Source organism: Microcaecilia unicolor, chromosome 1 (genome assembly GCF_901765095.1).
Source record: "Microcaecilia unicolor chromosome 1, aMicUni1.1, whole genome shotgun sequence".
Classification (NCBI taxonomy): Eukaryota; Metazoa; Chordata; class Amphibia; order Gymnophiona; family Siphonopidae; genus Microcaecilia; species Microcaecilia unicolor.
In genome coordinates, this window is record NC_044031.1 from 6191341 (window position 1) to 6203503 (window position 12163).

Sequence of the window (12163 nt, forward strand, 5' to 3'; positions counted from 1 at the left end):
ACTTGGATGGAGGGGAGGAGAGTAAGGAGAAATGCCGGATATGGATGGAGGGAAACTGCTGAAGGGGTGGATTGGGACATTGACGGCAGATGCTAAAACTGGAGGGACAGGGCTACAGATGGTAGACAGGATGCAAAAGGACACAGGAGGATGGTGGACATGGTGAGAACAAAAAATATCAAATGGAAAGAAGACACTGGGACCAAAGCGAATAGAAAAACTAGACAACAAAGTTAGAAAAAAGTATTTTATTCAGAATGTATTAATTGGAATATATCAGCTTTTGGAAATGTGCATCTGTGATACTTTGCATGTAAGTTTCAATTTATCTAGTATTGCTGCATGCCTAGTCTGACTTCTTGAGATAACTTTCCAGTTCAGTATTTCACCTTCATATTTTTTGATTTCTAGTTCCTTGTGTCATGTCTGTTGTGTCATGTGTTTTTCATGTGTGATCAAAGTGCAATAGAGAGATTGTGTTGGCCTTACTGAGGTGGCACCAAAACATCAGAAAGGGTTTTAGAGCCTAAATCATGACACACTACCTCTTGAAGGATCTACATATAGAGCCTATGCATTTCTAAGGTCAACAATGACATGGTATGGGAAAGGGGGTAGGGAAATACTACTGGAGAGGAAGAGGGAGTGTTGGGTAAGGAGGAAAGAAGGGAGAAAACTGGCCTTTTTGGGAATAACCATAATGAATATGTATGAGATACCTCATATTCCCCAAAAGAGCCAGCTCTTTCTGCCTTCCTCCATATTAACATAATAATTTGCATATATATATACACACACACACACACACACAAATGAATATGCTAATATGCCCCGCCCCATCCTCTGCCCCCCCCCAAATGAAACAAACTACGCCCATGTCAAGGAGGACATACGAGAAGTGGAAGGGCAGTGGTCCAGGCTGAAAGAAGCTATAAATATGGCCACAAATCTGTATGTAAGGAGAGTAAATTAAAGCAAGAGGAAACCGATATGGTTCTCCAAGCGAGTGGCTGAGAAAATAAAGGCTAAAGAGTTGGCGTTCATGAAATACAGAAAAACTCAAGAGGAGCACAGAGAGGAATACCGGATGAAACTGAAAGAAGCCAAGAGAGAGATACGTCTGGCTAGAAATGTAAGGGGGGGGGGGGCGACAACAATTTCTTCAGGTATATTAGTGAAAGGAGGAAGACTAAAATGGAATTGTGAAACTGAAAGATGATGCAATGTGGATAATGATGAAGAAAAAGCAAATTTGCTAAACAAATACTTTTGTTCTGTTTTCACTGAAGAAAATCCTGGAGAAGGACCACAAATGATTGGCAAAACTACATATAGTAACATAGTAGATGATGGCAGAAAAAGACCTGCACAGTTCATCCAGTCTGCCCAACAAGATAAACTCATATGTGCTACTTTTTGTGTATACCCTACTTTGATTTGTACCCGTGCTCTTCAGGGCACAGACCATATAAGTCTGCCCAGCACTATCCCCGCCTCCCAACCACCAGCCCCGCCTCCCAACACCAGCTCTGACACAGACCGTATAAGTCTGCCCAACACTATCCCCGCCTCCCACCCGATCTCGACTAAGCTCCTTAGGATCCATTCCTTCTGAACAGGATTCCTTTATGTTCATCCCATGCATGTTTGAATTCCGTTACCGTTTTCATTTGCACCACTTCCCGTGGGAGGGCATTCCAAGCATCCACTACTCTCTCCGTGAAAAAATACTTCCTGACATTTTTCTTGAGTCTGCCCCCCTTCAATCTCATTTCATGTCCTCTCGTTCTACTGTCTTCGCATCTCTGGAAAAGGTTCGTTTGCAGATTAATACCTTTCAAATATTTGAACGTCTGTATCATATCACCCCTGTTTCTCCTTTCCTCCAGGGTATACATGTTCAGGTCAGCAAGTCTCTCCTCATACATCTTGTAACGCAAATCCCATACCATTTTCGTAGCTTTTCTTTGCACCGCTTCAATTCTTATTACATTCTTAGCAACATACGGCCTCCAAAACTGAACACAATACGGAGCGGATATAGCACCATTCACGGAAGAGAGTGTTTATGAACAACTTGAAAATCTAAAGGTGGACAACACCATGGGACCGGATGGGATCCACCCCAGGATATTGAGGGAGCTGAGAGAGGTTCTGGCGAGTCCTCTTAAAGATTTATTTAATAAACCCTTAGAGATGGGGGAGGTTCTGTGGGATTGGAGAAGAGCAGATGTGGTCCCTCTTCACAAAAGTGGTGTTAGGGAAGAAGCTGGAAACCACAGGCCGGTAAGCCTCACTTCAGTTATTGTAAAAGTAATTGTAGGGGTATTTACCTGAGATCTCATCTGAGCTGGTCTTTGGTTCATACAAGCCTGACACATCCTGTTACAAGAAGATGGATTCTACAACCTATGACCTGAACACATCTGTGTCAGCAAGATTCAGCTTCTCAGCTTTTGGAAAATCACTGGCAGGCATACCACATTCAAGGACATTCTGTGTTGCAACCACCCCTTTATCTCCCTGAGAAGCTGAAAGGGGAGTGAGACCCATGGCTCCAGAAAGCCTGGTAGGAGAGACAGAGAAGCAGACCATAAAGTAACAACTTCAGGGTCATGAACAAAGGACTCTTCTTGCTCGTGGAGTTAGCCGGACAGGATCATGATTGGTCCCGTGGTATCATCTGACCGGGAGGTACTAAGAAAGCGGGAACGTGAGGAGAGAGAGGAGTCGGGACTGGCAAGAGGACAGAAGAGACCTGAAAAACCCAGCAAGGTTAGAAGGCTCGGTGAGCAAGAGACTGTGTTGTGCTAACCTTGTGAACTACATATTTGGTGAAAATACAGATTGGATCAGTAGCGTTCGCTCTGAGATGCAGCACTGAATGACTGTGACACCTGCCTTCAGAAGATAGACCCTGGACTCAATCCGAGACTGAGACTCGCTGTGGATGCAGCTGGAGTCTAAGGAGAAATCCGTGCCAACTTCATCGGGAGACTGCCTCAGAGACAGCATGGTGAGATAACAGGATATACTGCCTATAGCGGGATTAGTAATTGATGTTTGTCTATGATGATTGGTTAGGTCATAACTCCTGGTCAGGGAATGAGCTACTAACAGTTGTATCTTGCATAAGAAGTGTAGTGAAAATTTTCATTATTACAAAATCAGGTTTGTGTAATTACCTAGTATTCCACTAAGTATCATTCTGCATAGTTTTTACTTGGTAGCAATCTATTGTTTTTATTATCAGCAAGTTATATATATTTGTACTTTGCTAAGCCTTGCTGCAGATCTATTCTATATTTGTATATTTTCTTTATCTATAAATAAATATATTCCAGCTGTGGCTTTGGTTTCGTTTTCTCTAACTCAGCTAATTTTAGTTAGGTGCCAAAGTAAGGTCCTATTTCCCCTAGCACGAGTCCAGAATATTTGCTTGGGCAGAGTTCTGTACCTTAGGACCTTGGAATAAATTATCTGTTGGGAGTTGTTTTCCTATAAGACTTATTTAGACTACCTACTTAATGGAAGTGATGCTGAAGGAAAGGATAGTAAATTTCCTGGAAGCCAATAAGTTAAAAGATCCAAGACAACATGGAATTCTTTGACTGGGTGACCGGAGAATTGAAACATGGATGTGCTATAGACGTAATCTACTTAGATTTCAGCAAAGCTTTTGACACGGTTCCCCACAGGAGGCTCTTGAATTAACTTGACAGGCTGAAGATAGGACCCAACGTGTTGAACTGGATTAGGAACTGGTTGACCGACAGACGCCAGAGGGTGGTGGTTAACGGAATTCACTCAGATGAGGGAAAGGTGAGTAGTGGAGTGCCTCAGGGATTGGTGCTGGGGCCGATTCTGTTCAATATATTTGTGAGTCACATTGCCGAAGGGTTAGAAGGTAAAGTTTGCCTTTTTGTGGATGATATCAAGTTTTGTAACAGTGTGGACACCCGGGAGGGAGTGGAAAACATGAAAAAGGATCTGCAGAAGCTAGAAGAATGGTCTAACGTTTGGCAAATAAAATTCAATGCAAAGAAATGCAAAGTGATGCACTTAGGGAGTAGAAATCCATAGGAGACGCATGTGTTAGGCGGTGAGAGTCTATGTACAGACAGGGAGAGGGATCTTGGGGTGATAGTATCTGAGGATCTGAAGGTGACAAAACAGTGTGACAAGGCGGTGGCTGTAGCCAGAAGGATGCTAGGCTGTGTAGAGAGAGGTGACTAGCAGAAGAAAGGTGGTGTTGATGCCACTGCACAAGTCGTTGGTAAGACCCCACCTGGAGTATTGTGTTCAGTTTTTGAGGCCGTATCTAGTTAAAGATGTAAAACGAATTGAAGCGGTGCAAAGGAAAGCTACAAAAATGGTATGGGATTTGCGTTGCAAGACGTATGAGAAGAGACTTGCTGACCTGAACATGTATACCCTGGAGGAAAGGAGAAACAGGGGTGATATGATACAGACGTTCAAATATTTGAAAGGTATTAATCCACAAACAAAACTTTTCCGGAGACGGGAAGGTGGTAGAACTAGAGGACATAAAATGAGTTTGATGGGGGGAGACTCAAGAATGACAGGAAGTATTTCTTCACAGAGAGAGTGGTGGATACTTGGAATGCCATCCCGCTGGAGGTGGTGGCGATGAAAACGGTAATGGAATTCAAACATGCATGGGATAAACATAAAGGAATCCTGTTCAGAAGGAATGGATCCTCAGAAGCTTAGCAGAGATTAGGTGGCAGCACCGGTGATTAGGAGGCGGGGCTAGTGGTTGGGAGGCGGGGCTAGAGTTGGGCAGACTTCTATGGTCTGTGCTCTGAAAATGGCAGATACAAATCAAGGTCAGGTATACATATAAAGTAGCAAATTTGAGTTTATCTTGTTGGGCAGAAAATATGGACCGTTTCAGTCTGGTGTGGGTTTTCTGGTGTGTGGTCAGTGTTTGTTTCCTACTAAAGCTTTTGGAACTCACAAAATAGAAATCACTTCACTCCTATGTGGATTTTCTGGTGTTGGGTCAGTACTCCCTTCGTAATAAAGCTTTTACCACACTCAGGACATGTAAATGGCTTCTCACCTGTATGGATTTTCTGGTGTCTGTTCAGTGTTCCCTTTTTATTAAAGCTTTTACCACACTCAGAACATGCAAATGGCTTCTCTCCTGAGTGATATCTCTGGTGTATGATCAGTGATTCCTTTTTACGAAAGCTTTTACCACACTCACTGCATGTAAATGGCTTTTCTCCTGTGTGGCATTTCTGATGTCTGTTCAGTTTTTTCTTCTCAGTAAAGCTTTTACCACACTCAGTACATGTAAACAGCTTCTCACCTGTGTGGATTCTCTGGTGTATAGTCAGTGATTCCTTTTTACGAAAGCTTTTACCACACTCAGTACATGTAAACGGCTTCTCACCTGTATGGATTCTCTGGTGTACGGTCAGTGATACCTTTTTACAAAAGCTTTTACAACACTCAGTACATGTAAATGGCTTCTCACCTGTGTGGATTCTCTGGTGTACGGTCAGTGTTTGCTTGTCCCTAAAGCTTTTAGCACACTCAGTACATGTAAATGGCTTCTCGCCTGTATGGATTCTCTGGTGTATGGTCAATGTTCTCTTCTCATTATAGCTTTTACCACACTCAGTACATGTAAGTGGCTTTTTTCCTGTGTGGATTTTATGATGTCTGGTCAGTGTTCTGTTTTTAACGCCCCTCTCTACGGCCCGGGGAGACCCATTTCCATGGAGACGTAGAGAGGGTTTGCGCCTCCACAGTCTGCTTGAACGCCTCCCTGAATTCCGGTGGTGTCCCTTCCCAAGGGAATTGGCGTTGAGGAGGCATCAGAAGGCTCAGTTCAAACCTTATTCCCATGACCACAGCTTTCTGTCTATTAGGATCTAGGTGAATCTTTAACCTTTTATTTTCCCACATATATTATATTGAAAATCAACCCAAATTAGTTCAGGGAATGAGTATTATTGGTGTGTGGATTACTTGGTAGAACAAGTGATAAGTAGAGAGTAAATAGAAATATAGAAATAAAGACAAAGATAGTTTCCAGAAATAAAGTATTTATTCTCACCAATATAAGGTCTTCAGGTCAGTACATTCATCAAACAGATTCTGGGTTCAATTGGACAGAGGTATGCTGTCGGTCAAGTATTGGGGAAAACTTCCAACTTTCTGTCTAAATCTCATCTCTTTTATAGTAGTTGGACACTTTTTTTCTCTTAATATTGCGCAACCTCTGCGTCATACTTTCCCGGCAGGTGTCCATCTGTACCATCTCCTTTCCGTTCTAGCTATTTTGAAACATTTCCGTTTTTGTAAACATCTTGTTTTTCTTGATACTAAAATATCTATTTTAGCTATTGCAAATGATTGTGACATTTCCGTTTTTATCAACATCTTATTTTTCTCTTCTTGATACAAAAATATCCTATTATTGACATCTCAGTTTCATATCTACTTTCATATGATCTTATGATCTGAGTACCATCGTATAGAAACACAAACTTCATTTTAAAAACCAGATTTTATCCATTTTAGTCCATTATTCAATCATCATATGTGCTACATTCAATTTGTAAGTTGTACCAGGTTTCATTAAGACTCCTCCTGCAATCCTGCTTTTGCAGGTTCTCAACTATAAGGCCATCAGTGGGTTATCAGGCCTAGTCAGGGCTCCTCAGCTGGTTAAAACCATGTAACTTGGCCCACCACCATTCCAGTGGATAGGCCTCAAGCTACAACACATATTAACATTTCTCATGTTACTAAAGCTTTTACCACACTCAGTACATGTAAATGGCTTCTCACCTGTGTGGATTCTCTGGTGTGAGATCAGTGTTCTCTTCTCTCTAAATCTTTTACCACACTCACTACATATAAATGGCTTTTCTCCTGTGTGGATTTTCTGATGTATGATCAGACTTCCCATTACGCTAAAGCTTTTACCACACTCAGTAAATGTAAATGGCTTTTCTCCTGTGTGGATTTTCTGATGTATGATCAGACTTCCCATTAGGCTAAAGCTTTTACCACACTCAGTACATGTAAATGGCTTTTCTCCTGTGTGGATTCTCTGATGTATGATCAGACTTCCCATTACGCTAAAGCTTTTACCACACTCAGTACATGTAAATGGCTTTTCTCCTGTGTGGATTCTCTGATGTATGGTCAGTGTTCTCTTCTCAGTAAAGCTTTTACCACACTCAGTACATGTAAATGGCTTTTCTCCTGTGTGGATTCTCTGATGTATGGTCAGTGTTCTCTTCTCAGTAAAGCTTTTACCACACTCAGTACATGTAAATGGCTTTTCTCCTGTGTGGATTTTCTGGTGTTGGGTCAGTACTCCCTTCGTAGTAAAGCTTTTACCACACTCAGGACATGTAAATGGCTTCTCACCTGTATGGATTTTCTGGTGTTTGGTCAGTGCTCCCTTTAAGCTAAAGCTTTTACCACACTCAGTACATGTAAATGGCTTCTCTCCTGTATGGATTTTCTGGTGTTCAGTCAGTGCTCCCTTTAAGCTAAAGCTTTTACCACACTCAGTACATGTAAATGGCTTTTCTCCTGTGTGGATTTTCTGATGTATGATCAGACTTCCCATTAGGCTAAAGCTTTTACCACACTCAGTACATGTAAATGGCTTTTCTCCTGTGTGGATTCTCTGATGTATGATCAGACTTCCCATTACGCTAAAGCTTTTACCACACTCAGTACATGTAAATGGCTTTTCTCCTGTGTGGATTCTCTGATGTATGATCAGACTTCCCATTACGCTAAAGCTTTTACCACACTCAGTACATGTAAATGGCTTTTCTCCTGTGTGGATTCTCTGATGTATGGTCAGTGTTCTCTTCTCAGTAAAGCTTTTACCACACTCAGTACATGTAAATGGCTTTTCTCCTGTGTGGATTCTCTGATGTATGGTCAGTGTTCTCTTCTCAGTAAAGCTTTTACCACACTCAGTACATGTAAATGGCTTTTCTCCTGTGTGGATTTTCTGGTGTTGGGTCAGTACTCCCTTCGTAGTAAAGCTTTTACCACACTCAGGACATGTAAATGGCTTCTCACCTGTATGGATTTTCTGGTGTTTGGTCAGTGCTCCCTTTAAGCTAAAGCTTTTACCACACTCAGTACATGTAAATGGCTTCTCTCCTGTATGGATTTTCTGGTGTTCAGTCAGTGCTCCCTTTAAGCTAAAGCTTTTACCACACTCAGTACATGTAAATGGCTTTTCTCCTGTGTGGATTTTCTGATGTATGATCAGACTTCCCATTAGGCTAAGCTTTTACCACACTCAGTACATGTAAATGGCTTTTCTCCTGTGTGGATTCTCTGATGTATGATCAGACTTCCCATTACGCTAAAGCTTTTACCACACTCAGTACATGTAAATGGCTTTTCTCCTGTGTGGATTCTCTGATGTATGGTCAGTGTTATCTTCTCAGTAAAGCTTTTACCACACTCAGTACATGTAAATGGCTTTTCTCCTGTGTGGATTTTCTGGTGTTGGGTCAGTACTCCCTTCGTAATAAAGCTTTTACCACACTCAGTACATGTAAACAGCTTCTCACCTGTGTGTATTCTCTGGTGTGAGATCAGTGTTCTCTTCTCTCTAAATCTTTTACCACACTTACTACATGTAAATGGCTTTTCTCCTGTGTGGATTTTCTGATGTATGATCAGACTTCCCATTAGGCTAAAGCTTTTACCACACTCAGTACATGTAAATGGCTTTTCTCCTGTGTGGATTCTCTGATGTATGATCAGACTTCCCATTACGCTAAAGCTTTTACCACACTCAGTACATGTAAATGGCTTTTCTCCTGTGTGGATTCTGTGATGTATGGTCAGTGTTCTCTTCTCAGTAAAGCTTTTACCACACTCAGTACATGTAAATGGCTTTTCTCCTGTGTGGATTTTCTGGTGTTGGGTCAGTACTCCCTTCGTAATAAAGCTTTTACCACACTCAGTACATGTAAACAGCTTCTCACCTGTGTGTATTCTCTGGTGTGAGATCAGTGTTCTCTTCTCTCTAAATCTTTTACCACACTCACTACATGTAAATGGCTTTTCTCCTGTGTGGATTTTCTGATGTATGATCAGACTTCCCATTAGGCTAAAGCTTTTACCACACTCAGTACATGTAAATGGTTTCTCTCCTGTATGGATTTTCTGGTGTCTGATCAGTTTTCCCTTCGTAATAAAGCTTTTACCACACTCAGTACATGTAAATGGCTTCTCACCTGTGTGGATTCTCTGATGTATGGTCAGTGTTTGCTTTTTACTAAAGCTTTTACCACAGTCAGTACATGTAAATGGCTTTTCTCCTGTGTGGCAATTCTGATGTCTGGTCAGTTTTCTCTTCTCAATAAAGCTTTTACAACACTCAGTACATGTAAATGGCTTCTCTCCTGTGTGGATTCGCTGGTGTATGGTCAGTTTATACTTGTCAGTAAAGCTTTTACCACACTGAGGACATGGAAACGGCTTCTCACCTGTATGGATTTTCTGGTGTATGGTCAGTGTTTCCTTTGTACTTAAGCTTTTACCACACTCACTACATGGAAATCGCTCAATGGTGTGGATTCTCTTGTGTTTTGTGAGGTGTTCTTTCTGACTGAAGCTTTTATTACAGTCAGTACATGTAAATGGCTTCTCTCCTGTGTGGATTCGCTGGTGTAGGGTCAGTTTATACTTGTCAGTAAAGCTTTTACCACACTGAGGACATGGAAACGGCTTCTCACCTGTATGGATTTTCTGGTGTATGGTCAGTGTTTCCTTTGTACTTAAGCTTTTACCACACTCACTACATGGAAATCGCTCAATGGTGTGGATTCTCTTGTGTTTTGTGAGGTGTTCTTTCTGACTGAAGCTTTTATTACAGTCAGTACATGTAAATGGCTTTTCTCCTGTGTGGATTCTCTGGTGTATGATCAGTTTTCCCTTCTCAGTAAAGCTTTTACCACACTCACTACATGGAAATCGCTCAATGCTGTGGATTCTCTTGTGTCTTGTGAGGTGTTCTTTCTGACTGAAGCTTTTATTACACTCACTACATGTAAATGGCTTCTCTCCTGTGTGGATTCTCTGGTGTATGGTAAGTGCTCCCTTGCTACTAAAGCTTTTACCACACTCAGTACATGTAAATGGCTTCTCTCCTGTGTGGATTCTCTGGTGTCTTATCAGTTTTCCCTTTATATTAAAGCTTTTACCGCACTCACTACATGGAAATCGCTCAATGGTGTGGATTCTCTTGTGTTTTGTGAGGTGTTCTTTCTGACTGAAGCTTTTATTACAGTCAGTACAGGTAAATGGGTTCATTCCAGTGTCAGTTTTCAGGTGGTCTCGGAGACTGTCTGTAGTGAAGCTTTTACTGCACATAGCAGAGGTAAATGGTTTCACTACTGAATTAAGCCTCTTGGGCATTGTGAGGTTTCCTTTCCAACAAGCACTTATACCACTGTCAGCAGAAGTATATAATCTCTCATTTTTCTTGATTTCCTGGTATTTTGAGAGTGTTGCCTTCCTGCAAAATATTTTTTCAGATTTAGTAGAAGTGTCTGATTCCCCAACAGTTTGAGCTTTTTGATGATCTGCGACTGCTTCCTCTTGACTAAAGCTTTTCTGACATTCAGCACTTGAATCTGATCTCTGTTGTTGGTGGAAATTTTCTTCCTTGTTGGAGCTTTTGTCACATCCAGGCCATGAAGATATTCTCTCATCAGTGATGTTTTTCTTATGTTTTATAATGTCTGCTTTGTTCCCATGTTTGGTAATTGTACACATTCTAGTTTCTTTATTAGTTTTCTTGGGTTGCATTAGCTCTTTCTTCCTACGGAAACCTTTACCACATTCAGAACCTGTAAAATGTTTTTCTTTTAAGACTGTTTTCTGTTGTCCCTGTAGTTTCCTCTTTTCACTGACGTGTTTCCCACTGTCCGTATATGTAGACAGTCTCTCGTCAGTATCATATCTGTGATGTGATTTTAGAACGAGATGATTGCTAAGGAATATTTCACAAATATCACAGGAACAGCTTTGATCTCTCGTCTGGTTTCTCTCCTCTTCCCCTGCCTGTTTGAGATTACTGATACTGTTTTCACACAGAGCTGAGCCTCCTGGTGAAGGTTTTTGTTTATTTTGATTCTTTTCATTTTCTCCCCAGTCAGGACAGGAAGGAGTCTCCTCTTTGTCTCTTTCTGATAACATCTTTTCTTCTTCAGGCTTCTCACTGAGCTTCCAGTGATGTGTCTCTGAATTACTGTTTTTAGGATCCTCTTGTTCTAAATAAAAGAAAGAGAATTGAGTATTATTGTAGGACACAAAAAACAGGAGGTCGAAAATGCTGCCATCAAAATGTATCACAAGGAAAAAGCAGCAATGATGAGCCAGTAATTATGAAATCGTAAAATGGACAAACAATCCACCTAAAGCCGCCTAGGTACATATTTTATATATATTTTTGGGAGGGGGGGTTGTGGAGGGTTTGTCTTTTTTTGTCTTAGTTCTCTGCATGGCACTTGATCCTATCTCCAATAGTGGCCAGTCTGGTCACAAGTGCCTGCCAGATCCCAAAAAGTAGATCTAATTCTCATGGTTCATTTTCCAGAGAAGAGCAATGGCTCTCCCAAATCTACCCGACTAAAAATATTTTATGGACTTTTCCTCCAGAAACATCTTCAAACCTCTTTTGAGCCCCTCTATCGTAGTTCCTTTGACCACATCCTCTGTTCCAGCTGCTTAATTATGCGCTGCAGGTAAAACACCCTTTCTACATTCTCTTAGGCTTCTGTGGCGGGCGTCATGTTGTGGTTGTCCAAGTCTTGCGGTGGAGATAGTGTATATTCCTTTCTATACTAGGCCTGTAATATGGCTCTGATGGCCTTCAGTATTCCTTGCTTTGCTGTTGTCAGCATATTTTGAGTTTCTTCCTGCAGCTGCATGTAAGCAAGAGTGCTTTCTCAGTAACTGGAAAGTACATGTTACATGTCAAGGTGACACTTAGGAGGAACTGAGGCTAAGCGACCCATATATGGCAGATACACATGGATATAACCTTGGTGGTGATGAGAGCAGGGGCGTAGCTACGGGTGGGCCTGGCTGGGCCCAGGCCCACCCAATTTCAGCCCAGGCCCGCCCAGCG

At 41.7% G+C, this 12163-nt stretch overlaps 1 pseudogene; it reads right to left on the reverse strand.

Moving 5' to 3' along the window:
- Positions 1-4838: 4838 nt before the first annotated feature.
- Positions 4839-10386, reverse strand: LOC115462385 (annotated as a pseudogene).
- Positions 10387-12163: the final 1777 nt, after the last annotated feature.